The 21,641-nt window shown below is 31.9% G+C and overlaps 1 pseudogene; it reads left to right on the forward strand.

Annotated features, from left to right (window-relative positions):
* Window positions 1–18,380: 18,380 nt before the first annotated feature.
* LOC122584924 lies at window positions 18,381–20,910 on the forward strand (annotated as a pseudogene).
* Window positions 20,911–21,641: the final 731 nt, after the last annotated feature.

A 21,641-nucleotide genomic window follows, 5' to 3' on the forward strand; every position in this document is an offset into this window, starting at 1 on the left:
TTTTTCCATTTCCACTCTATTGAGATTTTTTGGCATTTTTGTTGTTATTATGATAGAACACATGAGTAAACTATATATCCATTATGTCACTGTAATTTTGTAAGTATAAATATGCTATAAAATGAAACTACTATTTGTTGCTTCTTTGTCATATATACATGATGACTAAACATCACTTTTAAGTCGCTTATTCTTTTTGGGTCCTCTTGATATTGATATTGCTTCTCACTTTTACTTATAAAAGAGAGATAGCATTAGATGCTTGTTTCCTTAAAGCCTAAGGGAGTGTATGGGAAACATTGTTCTGCTGGAAAAAATAAGCAGGTGCCTACATACTCTTAAAAAGTAATTATTTATTACATTCTATAAGTGCCAGAGTAACATCTATGTTTATATTTGTAGTATAATCACTTCCATTTGGATTACAATTTTTATTATGCATAACTTTGAACCTAAAATGGCTATATCTGAATCCGAATAGGTAATAATTTTCGCTGTATGGTTATGACCCTAAATAAATGGAAAAACAGCCTCATGGAGGATTTATATATTGAAGTAAATATTCTTTTTGAGTGATTTTATAATACTGTGAATAATTTCGAGAAGGTGATCACGGTCAGCCTTGTTCACCTTTATAATTATGTGTCACTGTTGTCTTTTTTATGCTTTTATCTTTTTAGTCTATCAGTTAGGCACGTTGCCATACCTATCAACTTTCTATTTTAAATTTGTGAGATATATACAACATTAACCCTACCTAACGTAGAAAAAAACGTCCGGTTTTATGAGAGAGAATCGGGTCCTTGCCTTTTATCTCCATAGATAATGGTATAAACTCTTTGATCCAATCTTGCTGGTTTTTGGTGCTAATATGATCTTCCTTTTAAGTTAGTTTACCTTCTGCTGCAATCCATCTTCATTAAAGAAAATTATTCTTGGCGTTTGATTTTGTATTTGGAATCACTATGGGAATGGAAATGACTAATGAGGGTATAATTAAATTGCCGGGTTTGATTGTAATTTTTAAGTAATGAACCAAAAAAATTCAATGGAATGAAAGTAATTCCTTGTCCTATTTCCGTAAACCTAGCACACCCGAATACCCGATCTATTTATTTAGACAAAACCCTTTCCAGAGTCCAGATACAAAAACAAACAAGTTTATTTGAAGTTAAAAAAAGCCACAGTAAATACAAAACTTTGGTCTTGGTACAAAAAAGAAGCCCAAAAGAAAAAAGAGATATATAATGATGGGCGTGGACTTGGCATGGTACAATACCAATCCACAGCTTCTCTCCTTTTTTGTTCCCACAAAGAATTTTTGTAAAAGTATATAGTATGTTGATTTGAAACAATTCTTTAATAAAGTATCAAAAGCATTATTAAAAGGATAAATTCTGTGTAAATGATGGATGCAATTATGTGAAAGTCTAAATCAAGTTACCTAAATTTATATATATAAATTCTGTGTAATTGATAGATGAAGAACGATATCACATTTTAGGAGACAAAAATTACAATTACATTGAAAATTGATGTTGAATCAAGATATATAATTTTCCCGAGATAGTAGATTTGACTTTTATCTCAAACCTTATGAAAGGTACAAAATGGGGCATCAGTTCTTTTTTTTTTTTTTGGGAAACCATAACTCTCTTCTGGTGACCTAACCTAATTAATAGCTTTATTAAAGGAAATTGATGATAATCGCTGGCAAAATATTACGAGTAATTAATTTTCTAGAAGTGTGATGTCAGCAAAGTAGTGTAGATATGGTACTCTAGAAATATCTAATATAATCATCATGAGACTACAGTAGGTAAATAAAACACAAACAAGACATGTATTAGCCTGGATTAGACATGCACAAAAAAATCAGTTAACTTAACCGAACCGGCTAGAAACCGGTTAACCTAACCGGTTAGTAACCGAGAGAGTACAAACCGATCATAGGTTAATAAAAACCGACGATTCTTGATCGATTACCAATTCCATGACGAGAACCGATTATTAATCGGTTAACCTATAATTGGTTATTATAGGTTAACCTATAATCGGTTAATAATAATAACCAACTATTATCAAAATACCACATGCTCTTTTGTATTCCACATGCTCTGTTCTAATACCCACATGCTCTGTTGCTGCATTTCTTCATCCGTGGTCCATCAATATAATCAAAATCAAATCTAACTTCAATTACGATTAGTATTTACATTTGAAATTATTATTTGGAAATGGGCGTGCTTCATCTGCAACAAATGGCTCTGGTTTCTTTTTTTTTTCTTTTTTTTTTGTGAACTGTAAAATATGTGTCTTTTGTAATCGTTTGTATATGTGGATATATATGAGTGTGTATATATAATACAGATAGATATAGATATTATCATTATCATAAGATATACATAACGTGTCATTTTATTATTTACACAAGATAAGAAGACACTAGCCTATTGCATTAACGTGTCATCATAACAGCAGCCTATTATATTAACGGTTAAAAAAAAACCCGAAATAGGTTAACCGGTATCGGTTAACCGGTTATTATTAACCGAAATCGATTACACCGGTTAAGGTTTTTCCAAACACAAACCGGTTATTAACCGGTTTCGGTTACTAAAAAAAATAACCGAAACCGGTTAACTGATATTTGCACCTCTAGCCTGGATAAACTATGACCGTATTCAGTAGTGACTCAAGGGTAAAGCAAGTGAAGTTAGGCCTCAAGTATCCGAATGCCTTATATTTTTCTAGTTATGTATATGATTATGTGAAAACGAGTATTAGAGAAATAAGTTTTATCAATTAGATGATAGTTGCTTCAATGGAGACAAGTTTTTCAAAGCTTATGGAAAAAATTTTATATGGTTAGATATCACATAAAATGTTAAATGAAATAACATGTCTATTGATTATGAGTGATTTATCATTTCAATTTTGTGTTTGAAATTTGTTAATTTTTTTTTTTGCATTGTTGAAAAAAGTAAACTCTGTTTAGAATATCAATAGTTTTGTTATTTGAAAAGGCCCCCGATAATAAAAACTTGGTTTAGGCCTCCAATTTGATTGAGCCGCCACTGACCGTATTTCATATTAACTAACAATGTGGAACTTAGTTTAGGCTAATATAGGGAGTCATTTATTTATATATCAAACTTATGCCCGCACAAAACGGCGGCGGTGAGATAATGATGGCGGAGGTAGCGGTGGTGACGGTGTTGAGGACGGCAGTGGGAACGGAAGTAGGAACGGTGATGGAGTGACGATAGTGGTGAATGTAAAAGTAATTGATGTTAAAGGTGTATTGTATTTATTTTAAGTGTTGGGGAATCTATACTGTAAATGATTTCATTAAGGGTATTATAGGTATATTAGATGAAAATGTTTAAATTAGTGAATAAAGGAAAATGGTATTTTTGGTTTTTTAATATTAGAAAGTTTAAGGAAAAAAAAAGGATTATTTGTTTTATTAGATAGTATAAGGGGGAAAGGAATATGAGGTTTTCACCCCTCACATACCTTTTAGGATTGAGATTAAATCCAACTTTATAGGTAAAGTTAGATCAACTTTAACCATTGGATTAAATCCAATGGTCAAGATTTAAATATCATTTTTTCATCTTGACCGTTGGATTTAATCCAGTGGTGAAAGTTAGTAATCTTACTTAGATCAACTTTAAAGTTGGATCAAATTTAGATAATCCTAATACTACTTTTTAGCCTAACAAAACAGTTGTACCCGTAGAGGCGTAGATTATTGGAGTTGGACAATGCCAAGTTGAATATTTTGAGTTTTTAGTTTTTAACAAAACGCTACCCTTTTGTAGACTGGGCTGCGATGTGGGCTTCAAACTTAAACCCATTGACCCTTGCTTGGGCTTCAAACTTAAACCCAATGAAACTGTGATAGTGCTTTGAATTTTGATAGTTTATATACTTTGTGTTTGTTAAACGACTATTAGGAGAATTTTTTTTCAGCTTTCATAACTATAAGCAATTTTCTTTTCATCTTTGTTGTTTTATGTAGCAGTACCACTCGTGTATAAGCACGAAATCATGGGTATACATTGATAAGTTTTCTGGTCATAATTTAGTAACATTTTATCACCCAAAAGCTTCATTAATTTACACACACCAAATACCTTAAAACAAGTATTGTTTGTGAACGATTATCATGATTATGACTTTTTGTTTTAGATCTTTGGTGTGCCTTAATATATAAGATCGATCAACTGGAATAAGAAGAAACACATTTTAAGATCGATCTTTAGTTCATTTTAGGATATACAAGCCAGAGACATTGCCGATCCAAGGAGACTACCCTGCTAAACATTATATCTCGAATAATCTTGTAGTTTTGACATGATCTAAATGATGAACCCTGTCTATGCTGTATTTTATATTTCTTCGATCATGTTTCACTCAAAAGAGTAGATGATTAAGAACATAATTTGTTTGTCAATGCCTCATTTTCTAATAAAAATTGCTAGAAATTCTAGTCTTCTTCGATGGTCCACTCTCACAAAAAATAAACGCAAACTGATTTGTCAAATTTCTCAAATTTGTTCACACTTTAAGATTCACATGTTTTCAAACAATTGCAACATATATGTTCCAGTGATTATTATATTGTTTCCTTTTCTATATTATTAGCCAATCATTACAGACTATCATACTTGGTTATTTTAAACAGATATACTTGAAAAATAATCCGTTGCTCTTTTGTAAAACGAAGAGTTCATTAATTTTCAATGCTTGAAGCTCCTTTTAGAAATAACGCGTTGAATTCTTATAAAGTGTTACCTAATGCACACTAACATCCCCGTGATATAATATTTAATCGAAGTTAATTGGTTGATTAAGTTATAAATATTACTATAGCATGATATACTTTTGAAAACTGAAAGTCAGCCTTAAGCAAGTATAATCTAACTTTAACCTTTTCATTAAACTCATATCCCACTATTCTTCTTCTTCTTCAATGAACCCATAATCTATACTATATTATAAAACAGATTTTTCCTAGATTTTCAACATTGAACTTGAAATTTTCAATATTGATTTTAAGTACTTCCCCAAAATGTCTTTCTTATCTATTATATATTTATCTAAAATAACTATAATACCCTTTCTCTCTCCTCAAATCTCAATCAATAATCTTTTTTCTCTCTCCTCCATAAATCATTTATTCCTCCAATTCATTCAAAATCTTTTATCTCAAAAACTGTACATCGATAAATTATAAAAATTGTATGGATGTTCTTAAAATTTCATGCTCTTTCATTAGAGATGTCATTCGATATACTTTCGACAAATTTTTAAATCCGAGGGCGGAGCCCGTACCGCTAAGACATTTGACTATCATACTCTTTAACAGATCAACTCCTATAACCTATCATACTCTATGACCTAGGTATCACACCACCATCTCACCGCCGCAACGCGCGGGTACTTGCTCTCGTAATATATAACACCCAATAAGAAAAGTTACACTATATCAATATATGATAAGTTTTCATAAAAGTTTAAAATAACATGGTTTGACTATTTTAACTTGTTGGTAGTTCCAATTCTATCTTTATCTGGTAAACATATACGTATCTTTTTTTAGATATGAATAGCTAGACTTTTATACATACGAAATGTGGTTGCAAGTTGATCGAAGTACCAACCAAGATAAGACAAAAAGTGGATGAGTTTGGTGTTCGAATAATGAAATTAAAAAAATATAACAATAAATATACTATACTACTAATTAACTATACTAAGTAATACTAAAACTACCCTAACGAAGAATTAAACCTTGGTTTCCAATTGGAAGAAGTAAGTGCCTTTACCCGTAATCTTACATTGATGATAATGTAATTTTTTGTAGAAGAAGAAAACTAGTTAAAAAGGATTATAGGGGGGAAAAAATCTTGCAAGAGATATATATATTTTTTATATTCTAATAAAACTTAAAAGTTAACTTTTTACCTTAAATAAAGATTAAATTATTTATATTTTAACCTCCCAAATCCCCATATACCATCACATCTATATAAATATTAAAACAATAGTTATTCTAGCATTTTAAAGCATTCTACAATTTAAAGTTATTTTTAAAAATTGTCACATAGGTCTTTATCCTATGTGACATCTTTATATTTTTTTATAATATATAAATCTACAAAATTATATTATCTAAAACTATTAAATTAAATAAAAATAAAATTTATATATAAACAAAATCTTACAAAAATAAAAGTAAAAAATCACATTCTATATCATAATAAAAACCGTATGAATTTAAAATCTATTTTTAAAATTAGAAAATATTTGGTTTTCAAATTATTTATTTCTTAATTTTACTATCTAATATAACCAATATTATATATCACATTGTAATATAGTTTTTTATCCTTTTCGTGGTGGTGATTTTACGTTTTATAAAAACTATTATCAATTACTAGATGAATTCAACATAATTTGAATCATAAGTTTGTTCTTTGTAATCTAATTATAATTTGAATTTAGTTTCTAACTAAATCTAATTAAAGCTTTTCAACTTTTATGAATTTTATTATTTGATGAAGTAAGTTTTATGAAACTATTTTCTTTGAAAGAGTGTGATGAAATTCTAATAAGTCACATATCATTTTGCAAAAAATAAAAGATCGTTATGATTTTACATTATATTTACATTTTAACTTCATTTTATGTTGATTAGTATTGCATGAAGTATAATATGTGATAGTTAATATGAATATTGATAACGTATGTTTTTATATAAATGCAAAGATTTTCATAAATAATAAGAGTTTATATTTTGAATTTATCTATTTCAATAAATGTAAAAATTTCCATTTAATGATAATATAGATTTATATGTACATGCCTAAATAATGTATAGTTATTAAAAGTTATTATAAATATTCATATAACTAAAACAGCATTTTTAAATAACCGCACATCGTGAGGGTAAAATACCTAGTTTATATATATACTAAAAACCAATTGGTTTTTTACAAGTTTCTATGCACATGGTACAACTATACATGCATGCAACTTTTAACTCTTTACCTTTTAACCCCCTAAAGATTTTACTTTTTACATTTAAGCCCATCACCTTTTACTACTTTACATTTTAACTCCCTAAAGTTTTCTCTTTACTTTTTAACCCCCAAATTTAAGCCCATCAGCTTTTACTACTTTACATTTTAACTCCCTAAAGTTTTCTCTTTACTTTTTAACCCCCAAAGTTTTTTCCTTTTACAGTTTAGCCCATCAACTTTTACGTCTTTACCTTTTAACTCCCTAAAGTTTTTATCTTTTACATTTTAGCCTATCAATAAAATGCTTTATTGTTACAATGTCAAATAAATGTTGGTGACTTTATCAAATTTGTACCAAAACATTGTCATCTGAAAAGATAATCTAATTGAGTCTCGCCGCAAGGTGTGTAATATAATCTGCGGCAACGTATTTAAGCTTAATGAATCATTGTCCACGACGTTACTATAAAAGCTCCGCGGCAACGCGTGGGTGTTTATTTCTAGTACAGTACTAGAACTCAAAACTCACAAAATAAACAATTCAATATTGCTTACTTTTTTTTCATTTACCATTTTCTTATTACACCAACAATCTTTGGCACGATACGATAATGTTTTTGAATGGAAAGCACCTATTGTGAATTGCATCTTCAACATTTATACTGGGTTTTTAGTCGTAAAAAATTATGGGTAATTAATATCATTTTAATCACATGAACAAAATTAGGTTATAATGTAATGTTAAAGATATTTAGAATATTTTTAATTAAGTAGTACTCGTAATATTTTAAGCATGCATATGAATAATTTAATTTCAATACCAATTTTTATTTTCCGTAGAAAGTCAACCGAAGTAGTGTGCATCAAACTCTCATTACTAAGTTAAATCATATATACTATAACTAGTTTTCATACTCGTACACTGGACGGATAGTCTCAAAATATATAAATCAAAGTCTTAAAGAAAAATCAAAATATGTTAAATCAAAAATAGATAAAGTTCAAATTAAAGAACGAAACATATGAAGTAAGTAAGTAACTGCTTAGTGCCGCCTTCCGCGGGTTTTGAGCCCCGATACCTCGATGGTGTATGGGGGAGGTTAAGATGTAGGCAGACCTTACCTCTACCTAAGTAGAGAGGCTGCTTCCAGTTTCTACCTAAATGGTAGAAAATGCCCTCCAACCTTTGCATGGGATGAGGATCGAACCCATGACCTCTGTCTCCAGAGGCAAGGGTGTTTACCACTGATCCAACCATGCTGCTTTCAACGAAACATATGAAGATTAACTTCATATCAATATCAACTCAAGTTAACCATTTTTTTTTCAACTTCTTTTTTATTAGCAAATTCGTTACTCTTGTTTATTCATTTGTAACTTTTTTTTTTAGAGAATAGTCGTAGCTTTTTTCTTTTTAGAATATATGAGGGTTTTTTTCCTAAGTTGTATATATATATATAATAATAATAATTTTTTGAAGAGCTTTAAAGATAAAAAGATTTATTTTTTATTTTTATTAATTAATAAGTCGGCCTAGCAAAGTTTTTATTTAAAAAATACAAAAAATAGAGAATTAATTAGGAGGGATAATTAGGCTAAAGGAAAAGGATTAGGGGTGTCAAGTGTATCTCCAACCTCCTCGTAAACTAAATTAAATATATTGAGCTTATTCTTTTTCAAAAGCATCTTTTTAAACAACTAGGGGTTGTTAGTAGTTAGCAGCTAATATTTGAGACACCATAGTAACATCCAATTGGGCAGTACGTGGAACTCAAATCACGCATGTTTTGGATGAAACTCAAGACTCTCGAAAAAACTCTTTTAATAATGCACTCCTATAAATGTAGAAAGTCGAATTCAAACCCTGATGTATTCCTTCCACAGTCAAATACTTTACTAATGGGCACCAACCCATTGTCATATTACTTATAAACGAGATATGTCACCCGGGCGTTGCCCCGGGAGACATTACATTTGTTAACGATTTAATAAAAAATTATTATTCAAGAGATAACGTGCCATAAACTTTTTGAAGAAAATACGTATTAGTCAAATTATTAAGAACTGACATTTGTCAGTTAAAAAAATGAACTGTAAAAGTTTTGTGTGAAAGTGAAAGTCGTTCACAAAAAAGTTTAGTGCTAAAAGTGTAAGAGACTTAAATGTTGTGGTGAAAATAAAAAAAAAATCAAAAAGTATAAAAATTTGGTGCTAAAAGTATAAGGGGTTAAAATGTTATGGTGAAAATAAAATGAATAGAAAGTTTATTATTCTTTACAAGTTTTCCCGTACATTTCTTTTTAATATATGTATTAAAAAGTTTGTTGCTAAAGTGTAAGAGGTTAAAATGTTGTAGTTAAAATAAAAGATTATCTAAAAGTAGAAAATTTTAGTGTTGAAAGTGTGAGGGGTTAAGATATTATGGTGAAAATAAAAAGATTAAAAAGTTTACTAAGAATTATAAAAGTTTTGTTCTAAAAGTGTAAAGAGTGAAACTATCATGATGAAAATAAAAAATAAAATAAAAAGTATATTATTCTATACACGCTTTCTCGTACCTTAAAATAAAAGAAAATTAAAAACTATGAAAGTTTAATGCTAAAAGTGTAAAGAGTTAAAATATTGTAGTGAAAATAAAAACAATACAAAGTTTACTAAAAAATATTATAGTTTAGTGCTAAAAGTGTAAAGATTGAAAGTTTTGTGTTGAAAATAAAAAGAATAAAAAGTTTGTTAAAAAGTATTATAGTTTAGTACTAAAAGTGTAAAGATTGAAACTTCTGTGGTGAAAGTAAAAAAAAAGTATACTATTATTAAAAAATATTATAGTTTAGTGCTAAAAGCGTAAAGATTGAAAGTTTTGTGGTTAAAATAAATAGAACAAAAAGTTTACTAAAAAGTATTATATTTTAGTGCTAAAATTGTAAAGATTGAAACTTATGTGGTGAAAATAAAAATAAATTAAAAATATATTATTTACACGCTAAAAAGTTTAATAAAAGTATTATAGTTTAGTGCTAAAAGTGTAAAGATTGAAACTTCTGTGGTGAAAGTAAAAAGAATAAAAAGTATACTATTACTAAAAAATATTATAGTTTAGTGCTAAAAGTGTAAAGATAGAAAGTTTTATGGTGAAAATAAATAGAAAAACTTTTAATTGCTCAATTTAAAAATTAAACATTGTAACTTTTAATTATAACTTTAGACAACTATTTTAACAGGCACATTATTATTATGGTATTTTTAATAGTATGATAACCCAAATGTGGCTTAACAGTATTATGGTATTAAGTGATCATTTTAGGCTTTCAAAAATTTAAGGCCTCATTATTTTGTATATTAGATTTAATGTTTGGACGTTGAAACATTATATAATTTGTATTGCAGTAATATCCTTATTGATTTTTGCATCAACATAAGCATCTTTTTATTATTGTACTAAATATTCAAAAAAGGGTAATGAAGGGAAACTTAGCCCGGTACCACAATTGAATACCCATTGACTTACCCCGTATGAACCATATGATGTCCGTACAATACCTCCATCCTAATCACACATGATCTGGGCACCCCGAAGGATCGAACCCACGTATTTAAACTTCACATATGGGTATAGGCTTCATTGGTAACGGCTACCTTAACGAATTATTTTTTGCCCAAACGGGGATCGAACCTTAGACCTTAAGGTCGCCAAATGTTTGTCTTACGACTAGGATAAATCCTTGTTGGTAATATAAGTCGAACTACCTTCTTTTTTTCTTTTCTTTTTGTTTTTTTGTTTTTGTTGTTTAATTTAATTTATATGTTAATAAACTAGGCCCTTAAAATTAAGGTATATAGTCGACAATGTGATAACCGGTTTCTATGATGAATATATCTTTTCAACTTAACATTACATTCTTTTAAAATGGAAGAAAATGAACTTTTAGATACATTGACCTGTAATAAAACTATAAAAGTTATAGACTTTCTCTTGTTGTTTTTTTATCCTTATTATTATATCTACACAGGTTTTCTTATTCTTACATTCATTTTAGGTCACATGACTTGTAGTCATACGTTACGTTACTAACTAGTCAATGAAAATTGAAAATGAAGAAATGTCCAACAACGTTAATTCAATTCAATCAGCTTTAACTTTTTCAAATAAAAGGCCGGGCAAGTTGATATATATATCCGAGAAGATTATTAAATGCATGTACGTAAAATCTATATTTAGTATTTATATATATTATTATATTATTATATATGTAACTTATATATATATATCGTTTTTTTCTTTTCATTACATAAATTGGTCAGAGACGACGATTTCAAATTTTTAGTTTTACGAAAATTTTGAGTTTGCTCTTTAAAGATAACAAACTTTGAGGTTATTTGTAACGGGTCAAGTCAACATTTCGTCTAAAGTACGTGCAATTTTTCAACATTATATGTTGACGTTTTTCTAATTTTGCGTCCTGAAAGAAATGTTTCGTACAAAATTAAAGACACCAAGCAGGCAGATAGGCATCCTTCCCCGTCATGATCACCATACCGTCATCTTAATTTACTTCACCACATTTTATGTTTTTCTTTTTATCAAAGTTTTTATATCAGTTCATGTATAATGATATATCCACAAATCTATACAAAGATCAAGTAAGTTTCATATATTGCTTTAAATGAATAACTCAAGATGAATAACATTCTGAACATTTGTCACAAATTCGAACTTTGCTTGCAATTTCACTATCCGAATTGGCTTTCTAATTAGAAAAAAAATACAGAATAGATATATATATATATATATATATATATAAACTTTTTACCTAGTAATGTAGAACTTAAAAAAAAGGGGGGAAAAGTATATTCTATATGTGTAGCATATAGTAACTTCAACTTATTTAAACATATAGACGACGAGTCTTCAGGCCTGTTTGATGAACAGGTAACCAGTATATATATCAAAAGTAAATATCAATATAATAAATAACATAATTGATGAAAAATAACAAAAAACTAACAAAACAAATTTAAAAGAATAAACCATTTTAATAGAAAAAGAAACCATAATCCAACTACAATTGATAACAAAGTAAACTAAAAGAGATGAAAAATAACAATGACATAACAATTCAATATGAAACAATAAACAAACACGAATAAAATACCAAAAATAAATAAATTAAAGTGATATAAAAATACCGTTGTTTTTTTTGTTGAGAAATTTACTGAACTTGATTTGTTCATAGAACATATAGAAATAATATGAATGAAAATGATTAATAAAAATTTAGGTTGTATATATAATAATTTATTGGAAGAGTATTAAAGATATTATATAACTTTAAAATATAAAAATTTTAGTTTTGACAAAAAAAAAGAAGATTTATAATAGAGATTTATATAGTTATTTATCTAATAAGCAAATAAAAAAATAAAAAAAAACTGAGAAAAGAGAAAAAGCTCTCGAGTAATTAAGAGAGAGCTTTATGCCTAAAAAAAAGCTTTAAGGGGTGTTACATGTACCCCAATCTCCTATTTTAATTGTAATGTAGATGTAGATATATATTTGTAAGAAAATATTTTGTTTATCAACTAAGAATATATAAGTTAATGCAAATTGGACTTTTAGAGTTTTAGCTACCAATTAAAACGAATAAACCTTAATCAAATAGTTTACTTGTTGACTTCGTTATACTATACGAGAGCAAGTACTCGCGCGTTGCGGCAGTGAGATGGTGAGGGTGATAGGCCATAGAGTATGATAGGTCATAGGAGGTGATATGTCATAAAGTGTCATAGCCAAATGTCTTAGCCGTACGGGCTCCGCCCTCAGATTTAAAAATTTGTCGAAAGTATATCGAATGACATCTCTAATGAAAGAGCATGAAATTTTAAAGAACACCCATATAATTTTTATAATTTATCGATATACGATTTTTGAGATAAAAGATTTTGAATGAATTGGAGGAATAAATGATTTATGGAGGAGAGAGAAAAAAATGATTGGTTGAGATTTGAGGAGAGAGAAAGGGTGGTAGGTAAATATAAAATTGATATATGGGTATTTTAGGAAAGTAAATGTTGAAACTTAAAATGTAAACAGATGAGATCTGCTTTATAATACGAGAGCATGTACCTGCGCGTTGCGGTGGTGAGATGTGGGGTGATAGGTCATAGAATGTGATAGCCAAATGCCTTAGCCGTACGGGCTCCGTCCTCGGATTTAAAAATTCGTCGAAAGTATATCGAATGACATCTCTAATGAAAGAGCATGAAATTTTAAGAACACCCATATAATTTTTATAATTTATCGATGTACGGTTTTTGAGATAAAAGATTTTGAATGAATTGGAGGAATAAATGATTTATGAAGGAGAGAGAAAACAAATGATTGGTTGAGATTTGAGGAGAGAGAAAGGGTGAAACTTAAAATGTAAACAAGTGAGATCTGCTTTATAATATAAGTATAGATATGTACTTTTTTTTTCATATTATGTTATATAAGGTTTACTTTTTTATTATATTTTGCAAAACTAAAGTTTTGATATAAAATAAGGTTTATTTTTACAAGATACATATTTAATATTTTTCTTTTTTATATATCTTAATTAATTTCTTTCCAGTTTTATTGTCTTTTTCAAGTCTTGGAATACTTAATTAGGGTTTGATTGGATATTACTAAGGCTATCTCCAATGGGGTGCCATTGGATATCCTTTGTCGTTAAAACTTGTCCAAATTTAGAGATTTTTCAAAGGATGCCTTTACTTAAGGGCATTTACCTAATATATTTTTGTTTTTAGTTGGAGGTAAATGATATGTAAGGATATGTAAGGATGTTTGTATGATTGGACATAAAATTATAGGATATGAAAGATTTATAAGAATGTATAAGGATTTTTAAGGATATGATGTTGTAACTCAATGACGTCTTAGGGCGTCCTTAGAATTGAAGATAACCTAAAACCATATGTTTGCCCGTCCATATAGGTTTGTGTTCTTGCCTACAACTAGAAAATACTCTATAAAAATAAATGCAACCAATTTTACTGTAAACAATGGGGAAAAATAACTTTTTTTTTTCTAGCAAACAAATGACTAACACCTCCAACTTTGATACGCCCACACTAGGTTTGATTTTGAAATTGCCTTGAAGGGTTTGATGAACAAAAAATAAAAAAGAAATATTACGAACAACACAAATTCAATAAAGTAAATGAAACCTTCGTATCTCATTTTCTTTTTCAGGTGGTATGGCCCAGGTGGGTTCAAAGTGAGCAAGTTGGTTGACAAAGTTTTGAATCATTTGTTCTCACATTCCCCTCATAATGTATCATACTATGAGGTTGGACGGAGTGGGCAGGGCACCGGGCCGGTACCGGTTGGCACACCGCGCCGACCCCCCGGTACCGGTTGGGTGGGGAGGAAGTTAGGCACAGTGGTGCCGGTCTACGTGCCGCTCTATTCAACCGTTACAAAAAAAAGGAATGGGCCCACTTGAAACGTCCTTTTCTCTCTCTCCTCTCTTTCTCTTTTCTTCTTTCATTTTTTTCTTTTTCTTCTTTCTGTGCGCAACGCCTTCTCCCATTTCTTCTTCTTAATTTTTTTTTTCAATCTAAATCATCAATCTAAACCATCAAAAATGAATAGGGGGAAGAAACAAAAAGAACCTACTTTCTCAAATCTACCAAAAAAACGCAGAAACCCACCACCGCCAAACAATCGCGATGTTATGCCACCTCCTCCTTCGCAAAGAAACACGGCCGAAAATGTGTATACGCCACAACCCGTTGATGATTTCTTGAGTGGAATGGATCCATTGTTTTTCGAATCCGTCCCATCAAGTGTACAACAAATTAATACCGGGTTTATGAATTTCGCAAATGAAAATCAAGCCGGGTTTTCGGGTTTCGCGGGTGGTTCATCATCACGCTTCGCGAGTCAAAGTCAACAGGTTCAAGAAGAAGAAGAAGAAGGAGAAGAAGAAGAAGAGGTCGAGGAGGAAGAAGAGGAAGCAATACCCGAGACCCAAGTCTCGGTTAAAGGTAAAAGAGAGTGTCGAAATTGGGGGAAGGATGAAGAGGCGTGTTTGGCAAAAGCTTGGTTAAACGTTTCCGAGGATCCATACGTCGGAAACGCCCAAACGGCGGGTTCGTTATGGAAGAAGGTGAAGTTTCAGATGGACTCACACTTGAAACGTGATTCGGGACGTACCCCGGAAATGTGTCGGTCGAAATGGAAGGATTTGAAGCATAAAGTGTCGGGTTTTTGTGGTATCTACAATGTTAAGAAAAGTAAGATGTTGAGTGGCCAAAGTGACGAGGATGTGTTTAAGGCGGCCGTGGCATTGTATATGCGGAAATACAATAACAAGTCCGGGTTTCCGCATGTAGAGGCGTGGCAAGTTTTGAGGAAAGGGCCGAAATGGTCGGAGGTTCTTACTTTGGAGGGGATTTGTGAGGAGTCAGGTAGCAAAAGGGCAAGAACGGAAGGGTTTGTCCATGTACGTTCATCGGGGGAGGCATCGGTCCATATTGACTTGAATGAGGACCAGTTGGAGCAAGAAGAGGAGGGAGGGAATGACATGGATGATGCACCAGTACATCCTGCTAGACCCGTGCCACCCCACCGTAAAGCTAAGGGTAAGCAGGCTGCTGCTTCCGCCTCTACTACATCTGAGGAGTTCTTGAAGATGGTCGCGGAGTTGAAATGCGACAATGAGGATAAAAAACGAGCTCGGGAGGAGAAGATGCAGATGCAAAAGGCGATGATGGATAGCTATATGGCGGCGGAGGAGGCTAGGAAGAAACGGGAGGAGGAGATGACACGGATGGTCCAGAGTTAGTAGCGACAGAATGATATGGATTTCATGATCAGGCCACACGATCACCTCAGCGGGCCGATGTTGGAGATGGTTTTGGCGCAGAAACGCGCCCTTTGTGAGCAGTACGGATGGCCGGCACCTTAGTTGTATGTTTATGTTGATTAAGTTGTATGTTTTACTTGTTTTCGTGTGTTTGAATAAGATTATGTGTTTTATTTGTGTTTTTAAGTTGTATTAGTTTTAATTTATTATATAAAATGTTTTAGTTTTAAAAATAAATAGAAATGAAATTAAATAAAAAAGGGTGGGGAGGGGAGGGGAGGGGAGGGGGGGGGGGGGGGAGGAGTGGGCAAGCCCTCCCCCCACCCTGAAAGAATAGTAAAAAATGAAAAAAATAGTAAAAATTAGAAAACATACCCTTAACTTCCTTTTTAAGATTTAAATCTATTTTATGTCTCATACTTTCTCCCCTAATCCCGTTTTCATATCATCCATCACCATTCATTGTCTCCGATCAATTTTTTACAATTAGCCCCCACCAATGTCGTTGTCGTTTTTTCTGGTGGATACTGTATGAAATTTGCCCTTAAGAAATTTGTTTTTAAATAGATTAAAACCATTTGTTTTTAGGTTTTAACATAAAGACTACATAGTAGTTTTCAAATGTACATCCTCACAGACAAATATATCTTACATATATTTAATCTATTTAAAGATATATGTAACATATCTATATCTATACTATATTATAAAACAAATTTACTTTTAATTTTTAACAATGTACACATTCTAATGCATGAAGTACCATACATCATAACCACATTACAGCAATAACTTCCGCTACTCACCGGCGCCACTGCCACCACCACCAATCTCCGCCGCCACCACCGCCGCTTGCCACCGCCACCAGTCACCACCCTCACTGCCGCCACCTCCATCATTGCCGCAACACGTGTGTATTTTTCTCTCATATATTATAAAGTTAAATGTAAAAACGAGTAAAAGAAAAACTAAATTGAAATCCACAAGATTGACGGAAGTAAAGTCATGGATTAGCATTAATTGATCTCTTATGCCCAAGCTTGAAGAGCACGTAATCCTGATTAGCTTTTGTCGGGGTCCGAGGTTAAAGTAATCGGCTATTTGAGAAGTACTTATTATTGAACTTCTATAGTTAATATGATTTGAAATTTATAAGTAAAAAAGATAGATCGAGAAATATTTGAAAGATAATCATAAAATTCTCTACATGTAAGTTGTTATAGTTTGATAAGAATTGTGAAAAATGATGATGGTAGTTTATATAATATTTAAGAGATCTATCGATGGTCTCGTTGATCTTGACAAATTTGTACAGATGTTGACCATTTTTCAAGAGTATTATTTTGACCCGTTGACTTTTTTTTATCAATTTGGTTAATGCTTTTTTAATCATACGAGCATAGTATCCGCGCGTTGTGGCGTAATTTTATACCTAATTTTGTGGATGAACATATTGGTTACATAACGTGTCAAAAATATAGATTATGAGATTCTGTCGATTGGTTTAAAACCATATAGAAAGATCAACGTTAAAAAAATTAGAATCAAAGATCAGTTTATTTTTGTGGATTTAATTTATTTATAAGGGTAATTTCGGTAGTTAGGAATAGAATGAGTAAAATATAAAGTAAATGTGAAGGGTATTATGGTAATGAAAAAAATGCTTAATCTTAATTTCAATACCTTTTATAAGGGTTTATAGAAATGAACGATTTCAGTTATCGACAGTACTAAAGGTGAACTCGTTTGTCTTTTGTTCAGATGTTCAGGGTTTTTTATACCTGTTTGGGCTTCTAAAAAAAATTGGTTAAAATCACATTTTTGACACATCAGATGTTTGTTTTCCCTTTTGCAGTAGTCTTTTGATCTATTGACATCATTTTTCTATTGCAAATGAGGAGTCATTAAGAGTTTAATCTGTTCGTAATTCTACATCACGATATGGAAAGGCTAATTGGAGTGAGTTGATTCTAGAGACCCGGCCACTTTTAGTAGAAATATTATACAGTATTTTTTCCTTTTTAATGCTTCTGTAGTTTTAGGAATCTGATGACTAAATTTAGTCATCAACTGTCCCAACAGCTTTAAATAGGTTGAAACCCACCTCATATACTCTATTTTTTCTTTTACTTCACCAACTACAATATCCTTCCTCTTAAAATACCATTTTGACATAATATTCAAAACCTCCAAATTGACCTCTTCCTAGTCCACATAGAAACAAAAAAATTTCTATAATCATTCTCTTTTCTTCTTTCATGAACTAAAACTGCCGTATTTTGTAGGTCTCTCAGTACATAATTTCTGGACCACCAATCTTTACAAGTGTTTCCTCAGCTTCATGCAAATGGCAAGTATTATTATATAAATGTATCATATCTCATTTTTTTATTCTAATTTTCTTGCTCAACTCTCATTATATTTGTGTATATATATAAATAATCATGGGAAGTAGTGGGCTAATCTTTTTCATCTTCATTTCATGTTTCTTATTCTTGTTTCAAATATGTCTATCAAGTATTGTCCAAATAGGCAAACTAAGCCCTGGATTCAAGGGCTCTCCAATGCTATTCATAGACAACAATGGTTTGTTCCTAAAATCAAACACTTCTAGTTTCGGGTTCGGTTTCAATACCAATAGTGATGTAACTTCATTCACTTTGGTCATTCTTCATATAGCCACTTCACGGATCATTTGGTCCGCGAATCGTGACTTCCCAGTTGGCAATTCTGATAGTTTTTCATTTGATAATGATGGAAATGCTGTCTTACAATCCAATGGGAATGTAGTTTGGTCAACAAACACAACGAAAACCGGGGTTTCTGCTATAGAATTGCTTGATTCAGGGAACTTGGTTTTAGTAAAAACCAATGGTGATATTGTTTGGCAAAGTTTTGACCATCCTACAAACACTCTCATGCCCAATCAAGATTTTTTGAAAGGAATGAAACTTGTAAGTAATCTCAAAAATAATATAACCTTTTCGTTACAAATCAAAACAGGAGATATGATTTTGTCAGCTGAATTCAACAACCCACAACCTTTTTGGTCTATGGGAAAAGATAAGAGAAGAATTATAAACAAAAATGGTGGAGATAATAATTCTGCCTCCATTGAAGCCAATTCTTTGAGGCTTTACGACGAAAACAAAGTTTTACTGTCGCAATTTGTGTTTCAAGATGAATCTGATGATAATTCTACTTGGGTTTTGGTTTTAGAAGATGATGGTTTCGTTAAATTTTATGATCTTCAGTCTCAAATCACTGCAAGTGTTCAAATTCCAGATGATTCTTGCAGTAGACCACAAGCGTGTCCATCGTATTTTGTTTGTCATAGTGGGAATACTTGTCAATGTCCTTCAGGTTTGGCACAAGCTAACTGTAAACCACAAGTTGATGTTTCTTCATGTAACAAGTCGCGAGATTCAACAAGTCTGGTTAATGCAGGGGACAATTTAAGTTATTCAGCACTCGGGTTTGTTGAGCCCGTTTCTAAAACTGACTTAGATAGCTGCAAATCATCATGTTTGAGTAATTGTAGCTGTTTGGCTATGTTCTTTGATAACAAGTCTGGAAACTGTTACTTTTTTGACCAAATTGGGAGCTTTGAAGTCACTAAAGATGGTGCGGATATTGGATCATATGTTAAAGTTTCTGTGGCGAATGCTTCTCAGGGACGAAAAAGAAAGAAACCGTCTACACAAGTTGTGATTGTGGTGGTTGTTGTAGTCTTAGTGGCAACAGTTGTTATTATGGGACTAGTAATCATGGGAATCAGTTATAACAAAAAGGACGACGAATCGGGTGATGGTCTGGATGAAGTTTCAGAAGAGGATACTTTCTTGGAGAACATATCAGGGATGCCGGTCCGGTTCAGCTACAAAGATCTTCAAGAAGCGACTAATGACTTCACTACAAAGCTAGGTCAAGGTGGGTTCGGTTCGGTCTACCAAGGTGTCCTAAAAGATGGGACTCAACTTGCGGTCAAACGTCTTGAAGGGCTCGGTCAAGGAAAGAAAGAGTTTCGGGCGGAAGTGAGCATGATTGGTAGCATTCATCATCACCATCTGGTGAAACTCAAAGGGTTTTGTGCACAAGGAAAGCATCGGCTTCTAGTTTACGAATACATGGCAAACCGGTCATTAGACCGATGGATATTTGGGGATGTTTCATTGGATTGGGATACTAGATACAATATAGCAATTGGAATGGCTAAAGGTCTCGCTTATCTTCACGAAGATTGTGATGTGAAAATCGTTCACTGTGATATCAAGCCAGAAAATGTGTTGTTAGACGAAAACTTTTTAGCCAAAGTTTCAGATTTCGGTTTGGCTAAGCTTATGACACGAGAACAAAGTCATGTGTTTACCACATTAAGAGGGACTAGAGGGTACTTGGCTCCCGAATGGATCACAAACTACGCGATATCAGAAAAGAGTGATGTTTACAGCTACGGAATGGTATTACTTGAGATCATTAGTGGCCGAAAAAACTATAGCTCTTCTGAAACATCACATTTTCCAGCATATGCTTTCAAAATGATGGAAGAAGGTAAAATTCACATACTTTTGGATGATAAAATGAAGGTGGATGAGGACGATGACAGGGTTGTGGTGGCCACTCATGTAGCGTTGTGGTGCATACAGGACGATATGAACCTTAGACCGTCAATGACTAAAGTGGTGCGACTGCTAGAAAGGGTCGTGTCCGGTTCTTGCACCGCCAGCGGGTGGTCAAGCCGGGTTCTATTCAAGCTTGTACAAATCGTTTAGTGAATATGGTACTTCATCAGGGCCTTCAGATGGTAATAGTGACGCGTATTTGTCGGATGTTAGACTATCAGGGCCTAGATAGACATTAAGACATGTATATATGTGTCATATAAATTTCAAATGTTGTTTTATGAATGTATGTAGTATAGGGTAGGATTTTCAAAGTTTGTGCTGCATATATGAGATGTTAAAATTCTCAACCATTTGTCTTTATGTATAAATCGAATAAATTTGCTTGCTTATTTGTTTAAAGGTTACTTCCAACTAGATTTATGTCGTATAACTGAATCGTATTCAATGAAGACATATTCGTCGATATCATCACATAACGCTAGTATCACAATATATGCAACAAGCAATCTTTCTTTTTTTATTATTGGTTTATTATTCATCTATTTTTATTTTTTTTTATTATTTTATTATTTTATGTTATTTTTTAATTTCTTGACATATGTTGCTTGCTATATTTTATTGGCTTAATAATCCAAAAATCATGCCGAAAAGAAAAACAAAAAACAAACCGGTTTGTAATCGTAACAGAATTGGGCCGTCATGTCAAGAGAGCCCGATTAAGATAACGAGAAAAATCATTTGGCCCTTTTTCTTTTACAATAGGAACTAGGAAGGAAGGGGACTCGATTGTAAAACATTAGTAACTTATATAGAACCAAAAAAAAAAGTTTAAAAGACTTGGAGGACCAGAACTGAATTAAATCATAACCACATGGACCAAAATTTACGGATAATATTAACTGCAAACGGGTATTTGTCCGCCCGTTAAAGATGTCGATCACTGCCGTCGACCTGTCCTTCCGGCATCATTTGGACTCTCAATTTCCCGCCAAACTTCGCCGGAAAGTTGAATATGGATGTACCTACAGAGCCGTTATATTCGCCGTTTGTTCCTCGTTATTCTCATCCAACGCCGTTAGTGAGTCAAGTAAATTTTGTTATCTTATACTGTACTTATATATTATAACTAC

Source organism: Erigeron canadensis, chromosome 1, assembly GCF_010389155.1.
Source record: "Erigeron canadensis isolate Cc75 chromosome 1, C_canadensis_v1, whole genome shotgun sequence".
Classification (NCBI taxonomy): Eukaryota; Viridiplantae; Streptophyta; class Magnoliopsida; order Asterales; family Asteraceae; genus Erigeron; species Erigeron canadensis.